The sequence below is a fragment of the Onychostoma macrolepis genome, chromosome 05, assembly GCF_012432095.1.
Source record: "Onychostoma macrolepis isolate SWU-2019 chromosome 05, ASM1243209v1, whole genome shotgun sequence".
Lineage (NCBI taxonomy): Eukaryota > Metazoa > Chordata > Actinopteri > Cypriniformes > Cyprinidae > Onychostoma > Onychostoma macrolepis.
The window spans coordinates 12995078-13023012 of record NC_081159.1 but is presented as its reverse complement, the minus strand read 5'-3'; the positions used below and the strand labels follow the sequence as shown (position 1 = coordinate 13023012).

Below are 27935 nucleotides of genomic sequence, written 5' to 3'. Positions count from 1 at the left end.
TTTAGATTTTTATTTATGTATATCATCATATAAAAAAGGCATTTTACAGTGAACACAGTAGGCAGCAGGCTAAGCACACGTGACGCACCATTTCCGCATCCACGCTCGCGACCGCTCGCACCTTATGTTTGTGGCTGACTGCAAATGATCATAATTGATGGACAACTATTCCCAAGAAAAGACATCAGCAATCCAGCGCCAAGAAAAGAAAAATAACAAAAGATGAAGCCCGTGCATTACTTCCAGGTACTTTCTTAATCTTGTGACACTTTTTTTTTTTGGCTGTTGACGTTAATAACGTGATTTAATGTCGTCAATAATTTAACCACCAAAAACGCATCTAATATTCTCTCTTGAGTTTCCATGTTACCTTACAAATTTTTTTACTACAAATAAAACCAAAAATCATGGTTCTTGTAGCCATGGTAACTACAGGTTATGTTACTTCAAATAATAGTTTACAATTAGGATAATATTTTTTTGTGGTTATAAAAACAGATCTAAGCCAACAACAGCCTTTAAAATGACTTAAAAATGCATTATTTAAAAACAATGAGGCAACTGGTTAATTAATATTTATATGGTTTCATTGAATAACACTGTTAAAATACATGATACAAAATAAACAATTTATGTACATTACATTACAAATGCCTGTAAAGGGCGCCAAAGGCCTGGTAATTGCTGCTGTTACAGTTACTGGACGATAAAATCCTTGTGTAATAATGACCAAACATTTAGGCTAATTGAAATATCCACTTAATCTTTCATTTTTGTCCACCTTTTGCGATAGAAATGCTACAGCATCTATAATTTCTTCAACAAAAACATGTTGACATCACAACCCTTACAAAAATTAACCATGGTTTTATCATAGTAAAACTGCTTAATTCTCTTTTGCGTGATTTCTGAATGCTTGAGACTATAAAATCAAACTGTATTAATAAAATCGTAGCCAGCCATAGGTAACTGTCTAGAGCTACAATTGTATTTGTAATTTGTAAATAATATAATATAATTTAATTTATTAACTTATATATTTTATTAAAGTTCTATTTTAACCCCTATATGTTTTATTATTATTATTATTATTATTATTTTTACTTCCATAATATTTGACGGAGGGGGCAGAACAACACAATTCTGCTTGGGGCACCCATTTGGCCAGCAGCGGCCCTGAGTACAGCCAAACGGCGTAGATCATTCATAAAAACGTATATAACAGAATGCTCATGCGCAAACATCTACACCAATAAGCTCTGCTGTATTATAAACCAATGAAATTGAAGGTGTCCAGGGTGCACTCTGGGGCTACTCGGCCAGCCTCCACTTATTTTGTGTTGCGCGCATATACTAGGCGTTGCGGTAATAGCGTGTAAAAACTCAAATCAAAGGAAAAGTGATCTCTGGCATTCATTTATTGAGCCAGTTTCTCTGTCAATAATGAATAAATGAATGAACGAATATATAAATAAACAAATAAATGAAATCAATGAATTTAAAATAATACAAATGTTTAAAAAACGGTCTTTTTTCTTATGTGCTAAATGCTTGAACCCCGGTAATCGCTGCTTGCAGCTATATTTACATTTGTATATGTAAAACCCAGACAAAAAGTCTGACCCATTACAATCATTCTCAGTTCTCTTGATGTAATATATAATGAATTCCATATATTTACTGATGTTCCACACAGTTGTGCATTTTAACTATAGATTGGATTGCTGAGTGACACGCCTAGAAAAAAGAGAGAAAGAAAAACAATGCTTTAATAAAACTTCTTTAATCTTCTATTAACTTCCCCTTCTTCTGACTGTTAAATAAACAGCCTAATGAAAATCACTAAATAACATTAATCAGTCTGATAGATTATACATTTTTTTCATAGTGAAATTACACAAGAAGGACATGTGACAATGCGTACTGCTGATATGATTTCATCTATAGTCACAAATGTAAGATCATACTTACTGTTTTCATTAGTGAACTTTGCTCTGTTAGTGAACTTTGTTTGGGAGGTGTTCTCTGCAAAAATTGAATAGAAACATTTTACTATAGTCTCTGACAAAGTTTAGTGTACAAGTAAATGAAATTGTAGAGCTTTCAAACAAAAACAGTTATTATGAGCTGAAAACCTACCATAGACAGGCTCACAGATGTTATTTTCTTGACCTGTAACACCATAGTTAAATGATTCAGAAACAGAGCATTTATGTGCTTGTTTGTTGAAAGAAGCATAGAAAACCAAGTTAATAATACATCATGCCATAAATCTTTATATCGGTTAAAATTCTGTCCTGCTGCACAGATTAACTGTGTGTATAATTATGTGTGTATATTTAGAAATTATTTACATCAATATATAATGTTAAAGATAATAAAATTTTAAAGAAGAGCTGATTACATGAAACGTAAAGATAAACAGAATTCTAATTCTAAAATGGTACTTACGTTTGAAGAATTTACATGCAACAACAAGAAGCACAAGTAGCACTACTAGCACTGCTGCTCCTCCTGCTGCTCCAGTTGGGATCAGCCAAGTCAGAGAATCCACTGAAACAACAGCTGGTTCTGAAGAATGTTAATTCATGTTAGACAAAGACAGTCAACTTTTTAAGGCACATTTCAAGCAGTAGATGCGCTTTAAGACTTTAACCATCAATATTCTCATTTACATTCACATTTACATTTAGCAGACACTTATCCAAAACGACTTGAAGAAAACAGAAGCAATCAAACCAACAAAAGAGCAATAATATGTAAGTGCTGTGACAAGTCCCGGATAGTCTAATGCAGTACTCATAGCTTTTTTTTTATTTTTTATTATTATTTATTATAATAAATAAAACGAATAAAAAGTAGGTCTATAGTAATGCACAGTAATGAAGTGCATTTACTTGATTACTTAAGTACACTTAAGAATATCTGAACTGAGTATTATTTTTTGAGGAAACTTATGACTTTAACTTCACTACATTTGAAAGACAAATATCGTATTTTTTACTCCACTACATTTCTATCAAAGTCCTTGAAGTAGAAAGTCGCTACTATGTAGCAGATTAGTACGGAGCCCCTAAAGGGACATTTGCAAAAAATCATAAAAATGAAGACTTTCGCATGCGCACACAATAGTTTCTCGTTCTCACATGAAACGTTTCTCGTGCGCACGCGAAAGTCTTCATTTTTATAATTTTTTTGCGAATGTCCCTTTAGGGGCTCCGTACTAATCTGCTACATAGCACGAGAAATGTTTTGCGTGCTCATGAGAAACTATTGCATGCTCACGTGAAACTTTGGTATGTGCATGAGAAACTTTTTTGAGCTCACGCATTACAGTTTTCGGTTGTGTCACTTCTGCCATCTTACAAAGAAGAAAACAAAAGCATGCATGCACATGAATTAGCCTAATTGAGATCTATTTTGGCCTTCAATATAAAAACATTGCTTCTGTTCTTGCATTCGGACACAGATTAATCATCACTGAACTGCATAAGAACAGCTTTTTCCCCTCAGGCTATATTCCACCTGAACAATACATCTCAGGACTGTCCATCTGTACATAACTTCTCAAAACTTTTCATCTGTAAAATAGCACATTCATAATTCTTTCTATTTTCTCTATATTTTGTACATAACCTCCTAAAACATTTGCACATTCAAATTCTATTTTATCTATATTTTTATTACCATATAGTTATTATAATGTATTGTCTATTCTGTTTATTATTAGCCTTATATTTCATTCTATTACCTTAAATTATATGCATGTCTGCACTCTGTCTGTACTTTCTCCACTGGATGCTCCTGTCACCAAGACGAATTTCTTGTGTTTTTGTGTGTGTAAACTTAAAACGCATTTTGAGGTCTAGAAGCGATTGGTAGCTATTTTAGAAATTTTAGATTTCGACATGGCAATAGCCTGTTGTTCCACATAAAACTTTAAAAGCCAGTTAAATATGTATATAATCGAAAGTGATTTTTTATTATTTTTAATAATTATTACTTTACTTCAGTTAGGTTTCAATAACTGCTGTTAGTTTCGTTTCATTTTCGTTTTGTATTTCTTTGAAATTTTTCTTTCTTTCTTTCTTTGCCTAAATGCCTTTATTTTTGTTAAATACAGTTCCTAATACCGGTACAACATATTTGACTGTTTAAACATGTATACAATATTTAATTTAAACTGATTTAACAAGCATTTTAGAAGTCGCGAATTTAATCGTCGTGAAAAGACCAATGCAGATATTTTTTAATCACTGACTGCACTTTATACACACACACACACACACACACATACATACATACATACATATATATATATATATATATATATATATATATATATATATATATATATATATATACTGTATATAAAGTATATGAATAAGTATGAGAATATATACAGGTGCATCTCAATAAATTAGAATGTCGTGGAAAAGTTCATTTATTTCAGTAATTCAACTCAAATTGTGAAACTTGTGTATTAAATAAATTCAATGCACACTGACTGAAGTAGTTTAAGTCTTTGGTTCTTTTAATTGTGATGATTTTGGCTCACATTTAACAAAAACCCACCAATTCACTATCTCAACAAATTAGAATATGGTGACATGCCAATCAGCTAATCAACTCAAAACACCTGCAAAGGTTTCCTGAGCCTTCAAAATGGTCTCTCAGTTTGGTTCACTAGGCTACACAATCATGGGGAAAACTGCTGATCTGACAGTTGTCCAGAAGACAATCATTGACACCCTTCACAAGGAGGGTAAGCCACAAACATTCATTGCCAAAGAAGCTGGCTGTTCACAGAGTGCTGTATCCAAGCATGTTAACAGAAAGTTGAGTGGAAGGAAGAGTGTGGAAGAAAAAGATGCACAACCAACCGAGAGAACCACAGCCTTATGAGGACTGTCAAGCAAAATCGATTCAAGAATTTGGGTGAACTTCACAAGGAATGGACTGAGGCTGGGGTCAAGGCATCAAGAGCCACCACACACAGATGTGTCAAGAAATCTGGCTACAGTTGTTGTATTCCTCTTGTTAAGCCACTCCTGAACCACAGACAATGTCAGAGGTGTCTTACCTGGGCTAAGGAGAAGAACTGGACTGTTGCCCAGTGGTCCAAAGTCCTCTTTTCAGATGAGAGCAAGTTTTGTATTTCATTTGGAAACCAAGGTCCTAGAGTCTGGAGGAAGGGCGGAGAAGCTCATAGCCCAAGTTCCTTGAAGTACAGTTGTGACGGCACGAGGAGAACAGAGGACTCAAAGGCAGAGGAGAGATTCAAGCACAAGGTTTATTACCAAAGGTGAACAAAACAAATAAAACTGTAACAAAACTCAGCGAGCAAGTCTCTGGGGTAATCCAGCTACGGTCGGCAGTGAGATGCGGACCCAACAAGCGGATCACTGCCCAAGACCCAGCGCTCGTACAGGACCAACCACTAAAGAGTGGAGTGAGGCAGAGAGTGGCAGTCCTTCTCTCTATGCGTCCTGGGGTGCAAACAGACAGACGTGAGTGTACACCAGAACACAGAACACAAAACAATCTACTAACAACAGGAACTAGTCAGAAGAGAAATATAAAGGAAAGGGAAATGAGCAACAGGTGGAATAGAAGCAGCTCGTGACATGCGCAGCCCCACCGCCAGATCAGCGCTGATCGCACCTGTCACGAGCTGCCGAAAAGGACATGACAACACGGACAGCAGAGGGAGCCAGGGAGGCACCCTGGCCCGTGACAGTACCCCTCCCCTCAGGGACGCCTCCTGGCGTCCCCGGAGGACTCACCATGACGCCGATGGAACTGGTCGATGAGAGCGCGATCCAGAATGTCGCGAGCCGGAACCCAGCATCTCTCCTCCGGACCATAACCCTCCCAGTCTACCAGGTATTGGTGACCTCTACCACTACGCCTAACATCGATCAGCCGCCGTACCGTATAAGCTGGCGACCCCTCGATGAGTCTAGGAGGCGGGGGGGCAGAGGTCTGGGGCTGAAGGGGGGAGCGAATAACGGGCTTAATCTTAGACACGTGAAAAACCGGGTGAATATTTTTAAAAGGGGGGGTTAATTTGAGTCGCACCGACACCGGACTGAGCACCTTAGAAATGATGAACGGTCCAACGAATTTGGGTCCCAGTTTACGTGAGGGGAGTCTGAAGTGGAGGTCCTGAGAAGACAACCAGACCTTCTGACCGCACACGTAAAGTGGGGGCTTAGTACGGTGACGGTCCGCTGACGCCTTGTTCCTCTCGCCAGTCCGGTGAGGGCTTCTCTGGCGATCCTCCGCACGGAGGCATCTCTGAATAAACGCATGCGCCGGACGGAACAACAGCATCGGACTCTTGGGAGGGGAATAATGGTGGCTGGTAGCCTAAACAGCACTGGAAGGGAGACAAACCCGTAGACGAGACCGGAAGGGAGTTATGTGCGTACTCTACCATGGTTAATCTGGAACTCCAAGACGACGGTTCGGCAGACGCCACACAGCGCAGAACCCTCTCCAAGTCCTGGTTAGCACGCTCGGCCTGCCCGTTAGTCTGCGGGTGATAACCTGAGGATAAGCTCGCAGTCGCCCCCAGCTGTCGACAGAACTCTGTCCAAAACCTAGACACAAACTGGGGACCCCTGTCAGAAACCACGTTTACCGGGAGGCCATGAATACGGAAAACGTGATCCAAGACAACAGTCGCTGTCTCCCTCGCTGAAGGTAATTTGGGGAGGGAAATGAAATGAGCCGCCTTAGAGAACCTGTCCACCACAGTGAGGACTACTGTCATGCCACTAGATGGGGGTAGGCCAGTGACGAAGTCCATCGCTATGTGTGACCAGGGCCGCGAAGGGACCGACAGTGGCTGGAGTAGCCCTGCTGGGGGTCGATTGGAGCCCTTCCCCGCAGCGCAAACCGGACAGGCCGACACGAACAAACGGGCATCCCGCGCCACGGACGGCCACCAAAACCGCTGCTTGATCAACATGCAAGTACGAGTCGCTCCTGGGTGGCAAGCTAGTTCGGACGAGTGGCCCCACTGTAGGACGCTAGTTCGGACTGACTCGGGCACAAACAACAGACCCTCTGGGCATCCCGCGGGAATAGCAGTGCCGCGTAACGCCGTGCGGACCTTGGACTCCATCCCCCAGGTGACCGCTGCCACCACCCGTTCGGGAGGCAGAATGGGCACAGGGAGGGTGGGAGTAGCCTCGGTCTCAAAGATCCGCGACAACGCATCGGGTTTACCATTCTTGGACCCCGGGCGGTAAGAGATGGTAAACCTAAACCGCCCGAAAAACAATGCCCAGCGAGCCTGCCGAGAATTTAATCTCCTGGCGGTGCGGATGTATTCGAGGTTCTTGTGGTCAGTCCAAACGATAAAAGGAACCCCCGTGCCCTCTAACCAGTGACGCCACTCCTGCAGGGCTAGCTTGACAGCAAGTAACTCCCTATTCCCAATGTCGTAATTCCGTTCCGGGGGGGTTAAATGATGAGAAAAGAAGGCGCAGGGATGTATTCTATCGTCCGAGGGTGATCTTTGGGATAAAATAGCCCCAACCCCCACCTCTGAGGCATCCACCTCCACAATGAACTGACGAGACGGGTCTGGTGTGGTTAAAATTGGAGCCGAAATAAAGCGACTCTTAAGACTTTCGAATGCAGTCTGAGCCTGCGATGACCAACTGTAACGTGTCCTAGTGGAGGTGAGATTCGTCAGAGGAAGAGCGACCTGACTAAAATTCCGAATGAACCGCCTGTAAAAATTGGCAAACCCCAGAAATCGCTGGACCGCCCTGCGACTATCTGGGGTGGGCCAATCAGCAACTGCTTTCACCTTGGCAGGATCCATACGGATACCCTCGGGAGAGAGGATAAATCCCAGGAACGGAACCGACTGTGCGTGAAACTCGCACTTCTCCACCTTGGCAAATAAACGATTCTCAAGCAGCCGCTGGAGCACTCGCCTGACATGCTGGACATGATCGCGCTTGTTCTGGGAGAAGATCAGGATATCGTCGAGGTAAACAAAAACAAACCGGTCGACCATGTCTCTGAGCACGTCATTGACGAGTGCCTGGAAGACCGCCGGGGAGTTAGAAAGCCCAAACGGCATGACCAGATACTCAAAGTGCCCCGTAGGGGTGTTAAAGGCGGTCTTCCATTCGTCCCCCTCTCTAATCCGAACTAAGTGATAAGCGTTGCGGAGGTCCAACTTCGTAAAGATGGTTGCCCCCTGCAAGAGCTCGAAGGCGGATGACATCAACGGCAAAGGATAACGATTCTTCACCGTGATGTCATTCAACCCCCGATAGTCTATGCAGGGGCGCAGCGAACCATCCTTCTTCCCCACGAAGAAGAACCCCGCCCCAGCCGGAGAGGAAGAGGGTCGAATAATGCCTGCTACCTGAGAATCGTGAATATATTTCTCCATGGCCTCCCTCTCAGGCCTGGACAGAGAGTAAAGGCGCCCCTTGGGCGGAGAAGCGCCAGGCAACAGGTCTATCGCACAGTCGTACGGGCGGTGCGGAGGCAGAGATGAAGCTCGGGACTTACTGAAAACCGCCAGGTTCACTGGCTCCTCCTGCAACCCAGAACAAGACATTATAGGGGAAAATGCAGCACCCAAACATTGAGCTAAACAAAAAGGGCTCCAAGCCAACACGGAGTTTAGAGCCCAGTCAATATGGGGGTTGTGCTTAACCAGCCAGGTGTGTCCCAAAACCACAGGAGCGGTGGGTGAATGGATGAGGAGGAAACGAATCTCCTCAACATGATTGCCGGAAAGTGTGAGTGTGACAAACTTAGTGGCATGAGTAATCCTGGTGAGAAGGGTGCCACAAAGTGTTCTAGCCGATATAGGCTCGGCCAGGGCAACAGATGGAAGTCCCAAGCGTGTGGCCAGCCCAGAATCCATGAAATCGCCCTCCGCTCCAGAGTCAATCAAAGTCAAAACCTGATGAACAACTCCCTTGAACAGTAACGAGGCTTGGAACTCACAACGACCACCAGAGGGCAGTTGAGTACTAGTGACACTCACCGTTCATGCTCCCTTGAGCGGTGAGCGCCGCCTCACTGCCGGGCACGACGCTGCCACATGGCCTCCCTCCCCGCAGTAGAGACACAGCTGGTTGTCCAGGCGATAACGCCGCTCTCTTAGGGTCAACCGTGCTCTCCCGACCTGCATTGGCTCCTCCTCGGAAACAACGAGATGCTGGGGAGGCGCGTCACTCGCCGCTCCTGACGCGGCTCTAGTGACGAACTCAGGGGAAAACACGCTCCTCCGATGACGAGAACGGAGGGAAATCCGGTTCTCCACTCGGATGGCGAGGTCGATGAGCCCATCCAGGCTCGAGGGTAATTCAAGGCAATAGATCTCATCCTTGATATGCTCGGCCAGACCGTGGAGAAAGCGATCCCAAAGAGCCTTGTCGTTCCAGCCACAGGACACCGCGAGCGTACGAAACTCGATCGAGTAACTGGAAACAGAACCCTCTCTCTGCCGTAGCAGCGCCAGAGCTCGTGCCGCCTGCATAAGGGCTCGGCGCATCTCATCCTCCTCTGCTGTGTCCATAATGTGGTTAGTAGATTCTGTGACGGCCCGAGGAGAACAGAGGACTCAAAGGCAGAGGAGAGATTCAAGCACAAGGTTTATTACCAAAGGTGAACATAACAAATAAAACTGTAACAAAACTCAGCGAGCAAGTCTCTGGGGTAATCCAGCTACGGTCGGCAGTGAGATGCGGACCCAACAAGCGGATCACTGCCCAAGACCCAGCGCTCGCACAGGACCAACCACTAAAGAGTGGAGTGAGGCAGAGAGTGGCAGTCCTTCTCTCTATGCGTCCTGGGGTGCAAACAGACAGACGTGAGTGTACACCAGAACACAGAACACAAAACAATCTACTAACAACAGGAACTAGTCAGAAGAGAAATATAAAGGAAAGGGTAATGAGCAACAGGTGGAATAGAAGCAGCTCGTGACATGCGCAGCCCCACCGCCAGATCAGCGCTGATCGCACCTGTCACGAGCTGCCGAAAAGGACATGACAACACGGACAGCAGAGGGAGCCAGGGAGGCACCCTGGCCCGTGACAACAGTGTTAAGTTTCCACAGTCTGTGATGATTTGGGGTGCAATGTCATCTGCTGGTGTTGGTCCATTGTGTTTTTTGAAAACAAAAGTCACTGCACCCGTTTACCAAGACATTTTGGAGCACTTCATGCTTCCTTCTGCTGATCAGCTTTTTAAAGATGCTGATTTCATTTTTCCAGCAGGATTTGGCACCTGCCCACACTGTGAAAAGCACCAAAAGTTGGTTAAATGACCATGATGTTGGTGTGCTTGACTGGCCAGCAAACTCACCAGACGTGAACCCCATAGAGAATCTATGGGGTATTGTCAAGAGAAAAATGAGAAACAAGAGACCAAAAAATGCAGATGAGCTGAAGGCCACTGTCAAAGAAACCTGGGCTCCCATACCACCTCAGCAGTGCCACAAACTGACCACCTCCATGCCACACCGAATTGAGGCAGTAATTAAAGCAAAAGGAGCCCCTACCAAGTATTAAGTACATGTACAGTAAATGAACATACTTTCCAGAAGGCCAACAATTCACTAAAAATGATTTTTTTATTGGTCTTATGAAGTATTCTAATTTGTTGTGAATTGGTGGGTTTTTGTTAAATGTGAGCCAAAATCATCACAATTAAAAGAACCAAAGACTTAAACTACTTCAGTCTGTGCGCATTGAATTTATTTAATACACAAGTTTCACAATTTGAGTTGAATTACTGAAATAAATGAACTTTTCCACGACATTCTAATTTACTGAGATGCACCTGTGTGTGTGTGTGTGTGTGTATATATATATATATATATATATATATATACACAAACAGTATCTCACAGAAGTGAGTACACCCCTCACATTTTTGTAAATATTTTATTATATCTTTTCATGTGACAACACAGAAGAAATGACACTTTGCTACAGTGTAAAGTAGTGAGTGTTCAGCTTGTATAACAATGTAAATTTGCTGTCCCCTCAAAATAACTCAACACACAGCCATTAATGTCTAAACCGCTGGCCACAAAAGTGAGTACACCCCTAAGTGAAAATGTCCAAATTGGGCCCAAAGTGTCAATATTTTGTGTGGCCACCATTATTTTCCAGCACTGCCTTGACCCTCTTGGGCATGTGAGGGGTGTACTCACTTCTGTGAGATACTGTATATATATATATATACATATATATATATATATAAGGTTCAGAATTGCGGGGGGATGTTATCCCCCTGGTCGAAAAAAATGACTAAAAGCATCCCCCCTTACCATCCCCTTTGGATTATTAATTTTGTGTAATGTAAAACTTATCATGCACATGAAATGTTAAAATTCTCTACTTATGATCATTTACGAACTAAATAACGGCGATTGGCCAATCAGAACTTGGTACTATAACAAGCTGCGCACAAGCAGGAGCAATTTCGTCATTTTTCGCGCAATATGGTTCAAGCGCAACTTTTGAAGTTCTTTAAAAAGAAGACAACAGAAGGTATGATTTTTCCTTGATTATATATATCTAAGAAATAAAAAACGAAAATGAAACGAAACTAACAGCAGTTATTGAAACTGAACTGAAGTAAAGTAATAATTATCAAAAATAAATAATCGATTTTCGATTATTTACATATTTAACTGGCTTGTAAAGTTTTATGGGGGACAATAGGCAATACTTCTAAAATGCTTGTTAAACGAGTTTAAATGTAATAAATATTGTATTGATGTTTAAACATTAAAACTGTATTTAACGAAAATAAAGGCATACAGGCAAAGAAAGAAAGGAAGAAAGAAATGTCAAAATAAATGAAAAACTAAAATGAAACACAGTTATTGAAAGCCCAACTAAAATAAAGTAATAATTATAAAAAATAAATGTGACCCGTGCTGGCAAAATGAGTCTTGCGCAAATTTTCAAAAATCAGTTATTTTTATTTTCACATTCTCCATTAAAATGCCTTCAAAATGATATATGACTTGTTGGAATCGGACAAAAAATGACTGAGCTATAGCCATTTGAAATCAATAGAGGCAGGCAGCAGATCTGATTTGAGAAAAATGAAGTTAAAGATTACAAAGCAAAATCACCAAGCAACGTTGCATATTTTCCTCCAATTATTTTCTTAATAATAATTACTATATTAATCACAATATAGCTTTTTTATTTTTATTTTATCTTTGTTATTAAAAATAAGAACAAAGATGCAAATAAGCGGTAGTTTAATCAAGAGCAGCGAGTGATTCCATATTTTCTTTTTATGTATGATTAACATTGAGAAAGATCTATATTAAGACCTACTGTAATGCATGGATCAAATATAAAGTTACACATCAGATATTCCCCCAACCATTAACTAAACGTTCATGTAAAACATAACAGATTATGATTGTGTGAATCTCGTCAATATTTCACAATAATTGTACTAGGGGTGACCCCGAATAGTCGACGATGCTTCTATAGGAGAAGCCTGATTCGACTCCCAATCTCACAGTCGAATATTCGCGGGGTGTTATGATCGTGCCATTTTGGACATCAAATGTCTGATTTCACATAGAACTACCGGGTTTCTCCCAATAAGTTAATATACAGCCTATTAAGATAATGCTGTAAATAAGAATCTGAAAAGAAATAAAGTTTAGATCAATATTTTAACGTGCGTGAATAAATCCAACCACCCCTATAGATTTAAGTTTCACTTTCCATAATCCGTGACCTACACAGGAGCATTTTGGCGGCAGGGATTTAATCTTTAACAAGACTCAAACTGACACAGGATTCTTTTTCGATCAGGTAGGGTACAAGTGATTTCAAAACATTTCAGCCGGTTCATATCGTGTATTATTTATCTCGTATAGATGCATTTGGTTGAGTTGCGTAAAGCGCTTGTAGTAGCCTACATCTTGTCAGCGTGCAGCGCGAGCAGTACAAACAACAATGCAGAATATTAATAACTATGACTGGGACTGTCATATACATAACATTATAACGAGAACACTAAAAATTCACAGCGTTTTATTATAATAGAGTTTAGTTGCATGTTGTTGCGTGAAGAACGCGTCCACAAGAGTTCATTCAGAGCCGCGCAGACATTCATGCATTCGGGGCATTTTGTGCAGATAACCTATAAGTCCTAATATTAACGTTATTGCATTAATAACGAAGCGTATTCTATATGAGATAAATGATAAGTTAAATCCCGTTGATTAAAACCCTGCTATCAAATGCTTCATTCTACTGGTCATCTTCAGCGCGCAGCTCAAAACAGAAATCCAGAACATTAATAAATGTCATATATATATAACGTAATGAGAGCACTATTGTAAAAAATATTGTGAATTCTTAGGGTTTTGCTGACATTTAATGTTAACTATCTTTTAATTAATACATGAAACATATTTTTTGTATCTGTGAGGCGTCCGTTACACATTTTCCCTGTGTGTTAACGTCAATAATTATGACTGTCCAATGTCTGACTTGACTTTTGCTAATGTATTTCACCCCCGCCCCCAAACATAGGCTATGATTCGACTATCAGTCGACTATCGGCAAGATTCGAAAATTCCAATTCTACTATAAAAATCCTTAGTCGGGCACACCCCTAAATTGTATACTTTATAAGAGAGATCGCGCGCTCCAGGAAAGGCGTGTCTTATACACGCGCTTTGCAAACGTCAGTCAGCATGATCGTTTTGTTTTCAGGTTTGAAAATCACATTTCACTGGTTTGGACTCATGTAATAGAGAATTCGATATAAATATTCACAAAGCTGATGCTGCTCTTTGCAACAATAGACCTACAACATGTGGTGAGAAGCAGCAGTCATCCAGAAGCAAGCAGAGAAAAGGTACTCCTCTCAGAAAACGTAGAAATAAAGATCATTTTAAATGTTTAATTACTATTTGGAGCAATTGGGATAGATAGAAGAGGGCTTAATGAACTCATTTTTGTGAAAACCTCAAATTCGACCAAAACTGACATTTTTCACTTTTTTTATTATAATTCTTTTGCCTGTATAGCTCAAAATTAGTCCGTGCGCATACCGAATCATTTTCCCAGCACAGGTCACAAATAATTGTGTTTATATATATATATATATATATATATATATATATATATATATATATATATTAGTGCTGAGCAACGATTAATCGCGATTAATCGCATCCAAAATAAAAGTTTTGTGTACATAATATATGTGTGTGTATTGTGTGTATTTATTATGTATATATAAATACACACAAATGTATGTGTATATTTAAGAAAAATGTGTTATGATTATATATTAAATATATTTATATATCATATAAATTATATTAATAAATATATACATGTAAATACATGTAAATCTTTTCAAAATATATACTGTATGTGTGTGTCTTTATATACACATAATAAATATACACAGTACACACAGATATATTATATAAACAAAACTTTTATTTTGGATGCGATTAATCGCGATTAATCGTTGCCCAGCACTAATATATATATGTATATATGTGTGTGTGTGTATGTAGCCTATGTATGCAGGGCCGTTTCCAGCCATTTTGACGCCCTAGGCGAAGTCCCTATAGCGATCTCATGGGCCAGATTTGAGGATCCCTGGGCTATAGGTTATATATATATATATATATATATATATATATATATATATATATATATATATATATATATTAGGTGGCACGGTACACAGATGTCACGGTTGATGCGTACCTCGGTTCGGGGTCACGGTTCGACACGATTTCGGTACAACAGGGGAAAAAATCTGCTATGCTCAGTTTCTTTTCATTTATTTTGAACAGACAGTAGTGCAAATTACAATTTTTTTCCATCTAGATGTGAAAATACTAAATTTTATTACATGTTATATATATAAAATCTGTTTTGTTTTCATTGTGAGTGTACACAATTAAAAGCAGACCTTTATACAGTGATTATTAATAAGACAATAAGTGTTTAAAGTTGATTCTGCTGGTATAAGAAAATAGTTGAAGTGATCGCACCGGAGCGCGCACACACACACACACACACATCAGTTCCAGCATTCCTACCTTGACAGCGCAGTTGGTACTTTATCAAAATAAAATACAGTGAGCCAAACATCAGCATGCGCGCCTCTGTGTCACCGTTGGAACGCGACTGAAGTACAAAGCCTATCATTTACATAATAAATAATAGTTTAGCATTCAGATATGTTACATTGCAAATATGGAAATATTATGGAATATTTGGATTTGTGATGAATGAGAGAGGTAGGATACTCGAGCACAAAGCTCCATTTCGCAAACAGTTGAGTGCGCAAGCCTTTAAAGTATAAACAGTTTCTCTCTAAAATAACTTCCGGTCTGTGTTTGTTTATCGGTCTTGATAGTGGCGCCGCCTACAAACACAGTTAAAGTTAAAGTGATGAGTAATGAAGTTGGGCTCAGGTTGTTGTGCTGTGGGATGTGTTTCCCATACATTTGTTTATTTGTGGCGACCAGCCATGATATCAAAACTGACCGATTTGCCAAAAGGCTTCGTTGAATAGATATGAGCACATAACGCACTTTTAATATCAAAACGTATCAAAAATATCACTGTATTTCTGAAGGAACACTGTCTTTAGAAAATGTTCGATGTCATTTTCATTTAATCTTGCATGTTATATGCCTGATTAAGCAGCGTTTGTAAGCTCAGCAGTGCTTGTGTACAGCCCAACAGCCGTTTCCGTGGAAACCTCTAGTTCTCCCGCTTTAAAGCGCCTCCTGCTGGCAGAGAATGAGTTTGCATTTTTAATAAGTCCATCCAAGTAGTTATCGCTGCATCTCAGTCTGTCTGATTTACGCAGCAAACATATTTTGCTTGTTATCAAAACATAATCTACTCTAGAGGGACTTAGCTGTTGTTACTGATTGTATTTGGATGTCTACCGGAAGTTAAGTTAGGGCCACAAAAGCGCGCATGCGCAGTAACGTTTGTTTATGTTGTTGCCGTTGAAACCGCCTATACTCCCTTGTCAGTCTATGTGAGAGACGAGTTCAGAATCAGCACGTGGTCACTGTCTGGGGACTTTGTTTTCAAGTGCGCAACTCATGGCATTCACTGTTCTTCTGCTGGCGGTTATCAAACAGCGCTGCGTTACTGCGCGTGCCCCCTTCTGGATTGGGGGTGAATTGCCTGTATTCGTCGTAAGGCCTCATGCACCGAACCGAGACGCCCGTGCCATGTACCGTGCCACCCCTAATATATAAAATTATATATATATAATATATAATAATATATAATTTCTTTTTCAGACATCAGTTTCTTGTCACATTTAAATTTGTTGTCATAGAAACTACACTAATTTGTGGAAATTCAGCTCATTGTGAGTTCCACAAATCTGAACGCATTATTAGGCCTATTTGTAAATTGACTGTTATGCTAAAACATTTTGCACAGTTTGTTATCTGTGATACCATTATAGCCACTGGATGCCTGTATAGCTCTATGTAACAATCCCTAGTAGTTGCTAAGAAATTGTCATCACACATAATTAATTTTATTACATTTTAATTTGGGTACATGTTTAGATATTAACAATGGCTACTTTTTGACTTTATCTGTTTTTGTTCAATTGTTTTGTTGTTGTTGTGTCAGTTATTGCATTATTATTTCAGTCAAACCTATAAAACATTTTGTTACCCCAAACTGCGTAGGCCTATAAAAGCCTGATCAGTGACATAAAAGTAATCAGAATGCAGCTACTTGTTCTTTTATTACTCATTGACATGTGAACGTCCTCTTTAAATAACGTGACGCTCTGCCCTCTATATGTATGACGCTGCTCCCTTTAAGCGCTGTTGGAAGCAAATTAATTTTATTTATTTTTTTGGAAGCGAATGAATTGATTCAGCATTTCAACACTTCCATAAGGATGCGTTAAATTTGACAAAGTGGTTTAATAAAGTATGTATTGATCTTTAATAGTATTGATTTTAATTGTCTGTAAAAGTTTTATATGGGAATATTACACGACACACTGAACCTTTAACAATGCATTGGCGCAAAAACGCACACCTTTTAGACCAGTTTCACATGAAACATGATTTCTCGACTGCCACAAATACTGCCTAAACAAAATACTGATTTTGTGCACTTTTTATGTACTGATAAATTGGCCTTTGAACTTGCATGGCAAAAAAAGAAAAAGAAAAGCGCCTTACCTTGCCAATACACTGACAGAACCCATTCATCTAATGGCATTGTTGAGCGCTCCAAATCCAAATGCAAACTTTGCATGCAACAATCAGAGGCAGCAATTGACAGCGCTCTGATCCAATGGCATACAGGCATCATCAGAATGACAGTACTCTAGCCCAATGATGTTGGGTGATCCAGTGGGGGGCGGCAATCATATTTCAGGGTGTCCGTACCACTCTTGATCACAACCCTGTTAAAATGTAGTGGCAGTACGTGCACTCATTGGCGCCCCTTCTAGCTGGTGGCGCTCTAGGCGACCGCTTAGCTTGCCTATGCCTAGAAATGGTACTGTATGTATGTATAAGTGCAGTCAGTCGATTAAAAAAATAGCTAATTAATCGCACGTTTTTCTTTTTTCTTTTTCTGAAATCTGTATCAGTCTTTTCGCTTTTCGCGATGATTAAATGTTTAATTTTACTTCTAAAAATGCTTGTTAAACCAGTTTAAATAAAATATTGTATACATATTTAAACAGTAAAATATGTTGTATTAGGAACTGTATTTAATGAAAATAAAGGCATTTAGGCAAAGAAAGAAAGAAAGAAAAATGCCAAAGAAATGTCAAAGAAATAAAAAATGAAAATGAAACGAAACTAACAGCAGTTAGAAAACCTAACTGAAGTAAAGTAATAATTATCAAAAAGAAATAATCGCTTTCGATTATATACATATTTAACTGGCTTTTAAAGTTTTATGTGGGACAACAGGCTATTGCCATATCGAAATCTAAAATTTGAGCTTTTATACTTTATACTTATCGCTTCTAGACCTCAAAATGCGTTTTAAATGTCAGAATCAGAAAGAGCTTTATTGTCAAGTGTGTTTACACACACAAAAACACAAGAAATTCGTCTTGGTGACAGGAGCATCCAGTGGAGAAAGTAGTGGAGTGCAGACGTGCATATAATTTAAGGTAATAGAATGAAATGTAAGGCTAATAATAAACAGAATAGACAATACATTATAATAACTATATGGTAATAAAAATATAGATAAAATAGAATTTGAATGTGCAAATGTTTTAGGAGGTTATGTACAAAATATAGAGAAAATAGAAAGAATTATGAATGTGCTATTTTACAGATGAAATGTTTTGAGAAGTTATGTACAGAGGGACAGTCCTGAGATATTAGGCTATGTATAGCCTGAGGGGAAAAGCTTTTCTTATGCTGTTCAGTGATGATTTATCTGTCTCCAAGAATGCAAGAACAGAAACAATGTTTTCCTATTGAAGGCCAAAATAGATCTCAATTAGGCCAATTCATGCGCATGCATGCTCTTGCTTTCTTCTTTGTAAGCTGGCAGAAGTGAGGCAACCGGAAACTGTAACCCGTGAGCTCAAAAAAGTTTCTCGTGCGCACGCAAAAGTTTCTCGTCACCACACAATAGTTCCCTTTCGAGGGAACTTCGAACTGTGTCCTCTAGGGTTCGCTATAGGGAACGGCAACAGTCTATGACAGCCTATGACGTCACTACCAGCACGACCACAGTATAAAGGGGCGCCGGCAAAATACGTCATCCTCTTCATCGTCTTCAACGATTTTCTACTTTGCCATGGTGAGCACTAGCAAGGTGTTTAAGAGATGTGTGGATCCGTGTCCTCGTTATTTCACACCTGATGACACACACGATCTTTTGCCTTTTGTTTGGGCGAGGAGCACGCACACGATGTACTCGAGGGGGCAATCTGCATGCACTGTGAGCTTTTTTCTATGAGAAAGCGCCACTCTCGTCTGTCTCTCTTTTTGAGGAAGGAGGGACAGCCGTCTGCTTCCTGCGGTTCAAGACCCACTGTTGCCGAGGCACGGAGGGGAATAAGCTCGTGGGGCTCGCAGGCAGATCTGGCTTATGAGTTAGAGAAGGGGCTTTCCTTCTCGCACTCGTCGGCCGCGAACGAGGGTGAGTTGCTGGATGATGATGATGTGATCTCTCTGACATCATCTGATCCAGCGGCTAGTGCTCTGCTGGGTTATACCCAGGAAGAGCAGAAGATGTCTGAGGGCGAAGAAGTTGAGACTGAGCCCTCTCAATCCTCCTGCCCTGCGTATGACGAGTTGTTGGAGGTTATGGAACGCGCCACGGCAAAGCTTGACTTGCCGTGGAAGCGGGCCAAGATGGTGGCGCCACGGGGTCATCTCAATGAGCGTTATCTTTCTGGCCATAGCCCCCCAGCTCGAGTGAGCCTCCCATTTCTTCCTGATCTCCATGCGGAGATTGAGAGGGAATGGAAAAAGCCGTTTTCCTCTCGCATTCACAGGTTTCAGCATACTAGTTATGCAAACATTGAGGGGATGCGTGAAAACGGCTATGAGGGGATGCCCCCTGTGGAAGAGACGCTAGCCAGCTATCTCTCTGTGGGTGAGACATCCTCTCTCAAGGCTCCCTCCTTGCCATCTAAGCCCCTTCAGGAAACATCTTGCTTAAATGGCAGGGCATACGCAGCAGCAGGTCAGGCTGCCGCTTTGTTGCACACTATGTCGGTGCTTCAGGCGTACCAGGCTGATCTGCTGAAAGACCTGGATAAGGGTCAGGGCTTGTCACCTGATGAAGTAGCTGAGCTGCGCCGCACCACGGATTTGGCTCTCCGTGCCACTAAGCAGGCTGCCACTGCTATGGGCATGTCTATGGCGGCCATGGTGGTAACGGAGAGACATCTGTGGGTAAACTTGGCAGATATTGGGAAGAAAGAAAGGGCTTTCTTCTCGATGCTCCAGTCTCGCCTTCTGAGCTTTTCGGTACCTCCGTCGAGACGGTGGTCGAGAAGTTTAGGGAGGCGAAGGCACGCTCAGCGGCCTTCAAAACCTTCATTCCATGAAGGTCCAGGTCTGAGCTCGAACAACGCGGGGTCCTGGCCCATCTCAGTCTGGGGATCAGAGATGGGCACAGAAGGCTAGTGTCGCAACTCGTGCCCCTCCCGCCTGTGGGTAGGGCTAGAGGGAGGCGTGGGTCAAAGAGAGGTAGGCAAGACCTGAGGAGGTGATCCAGGCAGGCGTTCTCAATGCTCTCGTCCGGACCAGAGTAAGACTTGAACATCTACTCCCTTCCCTCGGGGGGCCTGTCATCTGTCCTCATCTTCCCCTCTCTAATTCCCCTGCAACCACCGTAACCTAGAAACCTGCGCTTGACATTGCAGTCTCTATATTGGACTTATGATGTTTTGGTTAGGTTCTATGTTTCATAGAATCTACCTTACTGATGGTCTGGACCCGACTCTTCGGACTTAGCCTCCGGGACTGATCTCATGTGCAGGAACCATGGATGGGTGAGTATGATCCAGTTCTAACGGTTCACTGGTATTGTGTAGCCATTCTTTACAGTATTTCTGGGACCTGTCGTTTTGTGTGTTTTCACCTTGTTAGGGTGGGCCCACGGATGACCACCTCTTGCCTTCGACTCAGTGCAGTGATACCTCACTCGTCGATACTAGATCCAGACTAGGATGAGAGCCCTGTTTCCGGCCTCATACCCCTGGGTCGTGTGGCCCAGTTGTAGGTTTCTGTGAGAGCCTCCTTGGTCATCAGGTCTCCAGCACTGCAATTCCAGAAATTCTCTGAGTGAAGCTCCTCTTATTGAGGTACTGAGCGGTTTTACTTTTTTAACGCAAACAGCCCACTCTTTGTGGTCTGGATAGTCTCAGTCGGTCCCTCTCTGGTAACCTTCCTAGGTGCATGGCTATCTGAGGATATCTATGTGCTAGCTCAGGGACTGCTCCCCTTCCTGGAGTAGCGATCTCCCTGAGCCCTTGCCTAGAGTGTGCTTCTCCCCTGCTAGGGTGTGAGTAAATAACCTACTCTTGTGGCAGCCTCCTTGGAGGGCTTACCGGGGTTTTTCAGGCTAGCTGGTGTGGGACCACCTGCTGATAGAGGGTGTAAGCAGAAGGAACCTGCCCCTGGGCCAGTACCATTCTCTTTACTGTTTGAGTTCCATGACACCATCATTAGACAGCCGGTTGCTTGCCGTCTCTCTGATGTGTCATCCGAGTGGGCTGAGCCTGGCAGTACTCTCCTCACACTGTGGGATGGCTTGAGCATTGCCTTCAGACCAGGCACCCGGAGCATCTGAGTTCCCTCTCACTCTGAGAGTTCAGTTCTCTGCTCCCCAGAAGCTCTGTCATTCAGCAGCCTCAGGTTGTTAGGCCTCTCTATGCCTCCCGGTTAGGTTGCTCTCCTTGTTGGTCGAGCTAGCATTGCTCCCCTCACCATAGAGGGTCACCTATGAGCATGCCGCTCCCTTCTGAGCGTCTGAGTTGAGTGGTCGAGCTAGCATTGCCCCCCTCACCATAGAGGGTCACCTATGAGCATTTCGCTCCCTTCTGAGCGTCTGAGTTGAGTGGTCGAGCTAGCATTGCCCCCCTCACCATAGAGGGTCACCTATGAGCATTTCGCTCCCTTCTGAGCATCTGAGTTCCCTCTCATTCTGAGAGTTGAGCTTTCCGCTCCCCAGAGCTCTGTCATTCAGCAGCCTCAGGTTGTTAGGCCTCTCTGCCTCCCTGTTAAGTTGCTCGCTTTGTGGGATGACTGTAGCACGAAGAGATCGAGAATCTTCTCCCCTCTCAGCTGAGATCGGGGTACTATGTCACCTTCAGCTTCAGCTTCTAGCAACCTGGCTGTGACTGTGATGGTAGTTACGGACCCCTCATATGACAGTTTGTTCTATGAGAAGCGCCGTTCCCATCTATGTGTCCTCTATTATAAAATGAAAAGAGTACTGCTCTTCGAGTGCCACGGTCACTTAGGGTCTCTGGGGTTGTCTAGTAACAGCCGCTGTGACCCCCTAGAATGGTGTTTACAAATCCATATTATGGTAAGTGCGCACGCTAGTCTCTGTGCACTTTCTGAAATCCACGTTGTGATAAGATCGCAAATCAAGTGTTTTGCATTCTTTCTAAAATCCTGTACGGTAGGGGTTACGCGCTGCGGCTTTGTGCCCTTTCTTTGAGTTGGTCAGGCCCCGATTTCGCCTTGGGCCCCACTCTGCCTATTTCTCCCAATGTTTCTGGGACTGAACAGTGTTTGTTGCTATCGAGGGTCTGTTGAGACAGTTCCCTCAGCGAGCTCGTGCAGAGCAAGTGTTAGCCCCAGGACCTAGCTACTATCCTAGGCACTTGGCCGTATCCCCTTAAAGGAATCTTTTCTTATGATTCTAAGCCTTCGAGCTCTACCCTGGGTGTGGGAGTACCGGCCCTTAACAGGTAAGTTGTTTTTTAGGGTATGCAGCTCGGGTCTTTGGCCATCTAAGCGTCCCAGGGGCAACTCCCTTAGCCTGGTAAAGTTGGTACGTAGTGCTCGTCTTTTGTGCTTGGCTTGCACTCTCCTCAGCATGGTGGCATGGGTATTCCGTTCCCCATAGCGACCCCTAGAGGACGGAGTTCGAAGTTCCCTCGAAAGGGAACGTCTCAGGTTATGTATGTAACCGTTGCTGCGTCCCAATTCACCTACTTATACTATGCCCTAAAAGTATGTACTCTTTTTGTGAAGAAAAAATACATACTTCTGAGTATTTAGCAGGATAGTAGGCAAACTTTGGGACATACTACTTAGTCATAGCTGTGTCTTTAACGGACACTCTGTTGCTTAGTTACGTGCATCCTGTAACTGTTTAAACTGCCCTGTCAATCATCTTGTCACAGTTAACATCATCCACATTTCGTTTAATTTGATTTCCTACCGTATTGGAGAGAAATAAAGAAGCACATCGTGGGTCTTTCATGTCGAGAACTCTGCTCATGTGTTTGCATAATGATGCATTTGAAAGTTAATGACCAAACATATCATTATAAAAGTTCACAGTGTTGCTGCAGATGAAATATAACATGGATAACATTAAATAAATATTTTTTTTCATCAGATTAGACTTTGATTATTTATCACTCAAATCTCTTTCTCTGTCTGTCGGTCGCACATATCTGCCATGTTTGTAGTTTTTTAACACTTTTTATGCGTGTTTGTAGTTCTGATCAAATCCTCATCCACAGCGCAATGTGTTGTGGGCAATATTAGCCGTTAGAGTGTGCATCGATCTGCACTTCGAATTCTAACCGGAAGTAGTAGACCATCCGGGAATCTTTGGCATACTTTTTTAAACATACTATGATTTGGGACATACTAATTCTATTTTCGAATACTATTTAGGACAGATAGTATGCGAATTGGGACAAAGCACATGGTTCCCTGAGTAGGGAACGAGACACTGCGTCCTCTAGGCTTTGTGCCATGCTTCAGACGCAAGCGTCAGATGAAGAAGCGGATGACGTATTTTCCTGGCGCCCCTTTATACTGTGGTCACGCCGGTAGTGACGTCATAGGCTGTCGCCGACCAGCATGTGGTGTTTTTGTATGTATGCTTCACACACGGGTCACGCTGACGGCGTTCCCCATAGCGACCCCTAGAGAACGCAGTGTCTCGTTCCCTGTTTTTTTTTTTTGCAAATGTCCCTTTAGGGACTCCGTAGATTTGAAAGTCAGTGGGTGACTTTTTTTTTAGACAGCCTATAAGTAATCACTCTTGTAGGGTTACATGAAGTGATTTCCCAGCATTTCTGAACACTAACCAGCTGCAAATGTGATATTTATTTACAACAATTCAATAATAATAAGTTAATACTGTGGTATATATTAGACACCATATTGTCTGATTTTGCAAAATCATGTAAGCGAAAATATTACCTAAGGGCACAGAACAACTGTTGTGCATTTCCTAACAAAACCCAGTAGGTGTTTGACTTGAAACAGCACTGCACAGGCCGTTCTGTGTATGACATCAAAGTGCCGCGAGAGCGATGATGTCAAATAAATCGAGGAGAGGCTTGTTTGAGATGCGCCTGGCCTCACCTGAAATGTAGGCGAGAGTAGGCGGCTGCAGTGAGGGGAGGAGTGAAATAAGTGCTGTCAAGACGGACAGTTCTGAGCTCTCGAAGTGGAACAGATACATACGAGATCAAAGGCGGATATCGCGTTATTTATGCTCACCTGCTGTATTGCTAATAAACATGATATAATTTCAGTTCTGTTGCTTTTATATGATTTAAATGATGAACAAGACACTCAAAAGTGCTTGCTATTTAATTCCATACGAAAGGTGTATTTATCATTCATTTTTACTTGAATACATTTTACAGTTTTATAGAAATATGACAACAATCACATATCTCACACATAGATCGCACTGTGATAGTGTTTGGGAACATTCATTTGAGTTTTTTTGCACACGTCAGCATGACATCAGAGCAAGTCGGACGTAACTCAAGGCAGCCCTGCACAGATTAGGCTTGTTTGAGATGAGCAAAATCTGCGTTGAACCGATCACCGGTGATCACCGCGAGATGCATGCCGGTTAGAAAAGTGTCCGAGTTACGTCTGACTTGCTCTGATGTCATGCTGCCAAAAAAACTCTCGCGACGGCGAGGCGGCTGTGTCGGATTGAGCAGTCGCGAGCAGTTGCTCTCCACCGACTGCGCTAATCAAAAGCATGATGGGAAACAACTGACTGACGACACAGTTTAGTGCTCATTGATTCAGACAACGGTGATGCTGCATTATCTTCTAAAATGTTTAATTTTTTAAATCTGATTTCATGCTATTATGTATTTAAATTGTGCATGAATATTGCCAAACACTATATGATAGTGCGATCTCTGTGTGTGATATGTGTTTGTTGTCATATTTTCTATAAAAATCTAAAATACATGTTTGAATTAAAATAAAAATGGATGATAAATAAGCCTTTCGTATGGAATTAAATAGCAAGCACTTTGAGTGTCTTGTTCATCATATTTATATTCATATAAAAGCAACAGAACTTAAATGATATCAGGTTTATCAGCAGCACAGCATATGAGTGAGAATATTGCAATATCTGCCTTTGATCTCGTAGGTATCTGTTCCATTTCGAGAGGGCAGAACTGTCCGTCTTTGACTGCGCTTATTTCACTCCTACCCTCACTGCAGCTGCCTACTCTTGCCACAGGTGAGGCGCATCTCAAACAAGCCTATTGATCACCGTATGACATCAAAGTACCGCGAGAGCAATTCGAATGCATAGTATCCAACTACTTTCTTATCGCTCTCGCGGTACTTTGATGTCATACGGTGATCATTCTGCGCAGCGCTGCTTCAAGTTGAACGTGCCTTCGGACACTTTTCTAACCGGCATGCACCTCACAGTGACCACAAACAAGCCTAAGGGTATAACTGCAGCCCGGAGATCTCCAAATGGGGGTGGGAGCTCCAAAATAGGGCGTGGCTTCCTCCCAGGTGTGTTGGACTTGAAGCGGCGCTGCGCATAATGATCAGTGTATGACATTAAAGTACCTCGAGAGCACATGGATCCTTATGCTTTCGAATCGCTCTCGCGGTACTTTGATGTCATACACTGATCTGATCGATATGAGATCTCCGAGCCAGGCCGTCCGGTAACTCCCCAACCGGACCTCACCGGACAATGGCACCTTTTTAGTTACACCCAGCGTCACTACCCCCTCCTACCCTGTGAATTTCAAGCCCCGGGACGCTTTTTCTCTTATCAGTCTGCATACAGCAGTTTCACGGTTAAGGCTAGAAGGGATACGTATGGCACTACTGGGCATGTGCACATCAATATAGCGTAATTTTTGTCATACTGTACAACAATAATTACTCTTTTTTCATTATTGTAAGGGGTAGGTTTAGGGTTGGGGTAGGTGTAGACGTTAATTAAACACAATCTAATAGGGAGAAAATTTATTTCATTGTTCGTTTCCAGTCAGAGCTGTGGATAAATGACTACACGTAGATGTGTGCACACCGCCAGAGCTGTGTTGAGATCACTACCATGCTGCTTTTGTTGGGGTGTTAAATAAAAAAATTTGAGCTGTTGATTTTCCTTTATGTATTATTTTCAGACATCATGAGAATAATGTAACGCTTGGTATTTTAATGTGACGTTACGAATATCTATGTCATGCTCGTTTCAGCCTCTGCATCTTTTCCTCATGATTATTTTCTTTTTCCCTTTGCATTCCGCTGTAATAGTATAAAACTGACACTGCACATTTGTGGTCTGTTCTCGATTTAATTTAAGATATAGGCCTATCCCATTAATAATTCACTGGAATTCACAAAGAATTTTTCTCTTCAAATCCTCACGTCTCTTTGCAGGTTTGTTGTTTTCACAGGTAAATACAATTTATTATCTTTCAAAATGACGGAAATCACTTTGAAATAGTATCATGCAATGAGGAAGTTAATGCACATTTTGATTTAGGCAACATATGTTGTACAGATATTCCTACAGTGATATTTCACCCGTCCATTATTGCTGTGGAAAGAATCTTATCACTTTTTTGGCGTTATTCATGGTCTGTTGAAAGTATGTTTATTCTTTTATACTTTTTATTGTTACATATTATGTATTATTTATTTTTACATAGGCCTATTCATAGAGCGAACATTTCACTTACAGCTTACACTTACAGCTAGGTTCACACTGCACGATTTAACCCCCGATTTTCACTCACGGACAGGTTTTGCGAAATCGCAGGCAAATGCACGAAATCAGAGGCAAATCGGTGCTCGTTCACACAATTAGGCCCATCAAAGACGATCTGAGAGAATCGCTGATGCATTGCCGACGCCCGTGAAATATTTGGCATGCTAAATATCTGGACTTATCGGCGATTCAAGATCCTGCTGTATGATAGGCTTATGAGTTCTGATGGAAAAATACATCGGCGATTACCTACCGCCAATGAAGAGAGCAAGATACAGGGCAGCAGGAAGTTCGGGAGGATATGAGTTTGCAGACCAGACTGACTCTGCCTTCCATTCGGAAGAGCTCATCCTAATCCCTACCCTCCAGAGAGAGAGCTTTCACTCAAGTAAATGAGTTGTGTACTTTGTCCATCTCTGAGAATATAAATACAATAGAGAGAGATAGTGTTAGAGGGTCAAGTTATTATAATTATAATTTTTTTATAAGAAATAAAAAGAAAACAAGTAGATAGAATAGGAAAAGAATAGTAAAAGTATAGAGAATGCTAGTGTTGATGTAAAAGTTGATGGAATAGAAAGTGCTAGTATTAGAGGGTCAAGTCCCCCGAAATAAATAAAAAGAAAACAAGTAGATCGAATAGAAATCGAATATAGAGTTTGAAGTGTTAGAATGTCAAGTGTAGATGGAAGAGATGGCTAAAGACTCAGCTGCTCAGATCCAGTTTGGAAGATCATTCCACCAGCAGGGAAAAGGTAAGGTATAAAAGACAGTGAAAGTGATTTTTTTTGCCTCTTTGGGTTGATAAATGCACCATTCATATGCAGAATGCAATCTTCATTTACCGTTGTGTAGTTCAATCCTCTTTTAGGCTAGGAGACAGCCAGTCTCTCTGAACAGTGTGCAGTGGTAGACACCTAAATCAGACTGCTGCACATTACGGATCTTGATGGAGAAGTCCAGCAGTTCAGATTCTGGTAATTTTGGGAATGTCTTAATCCGTCCTCGTCGGTTGTTCCAGAATTTAGCCTCACCATCCAGACCGATCTCCACAATTTCTCTGTTTGTTGAATTGAGGTGAGTCCACACCACGCAAATTTCATTTGTCTGGTTTGAATTCAAGAAGTCTGATTCAAAGAAACAGGGCAGCAGGACTTCAGACTGAAGCTCAGTAGGTAAACTGACACTGGTGAT

At 41.8% G+C, this 27935-nt stretch overlaps 1 long non-coding RNA gene across 1 annotated transcript; it reads right to left on the bottom strand.

Moving 5' to 3' along the window:
- Nucleotides 1-1181: 1181 nt before the first annotated feature.
- LOC131540232 (uncharacterized) lies at nucleotides 1182-27935 on the bottom strand. The gene is made up of 5 exons (XR_009271221.1): nucleotides 27587-27935; nucleotides 2452-2571; nucleotides 2140-2172; nucleotides 1972-2025; nucleotides 1182-1737 (listed from the first exon to the last, which is right to left on the bottom strand). It is a non-coding gene; the product is annotated as an uncharacterized LOC131540232 (long non-coding RNA).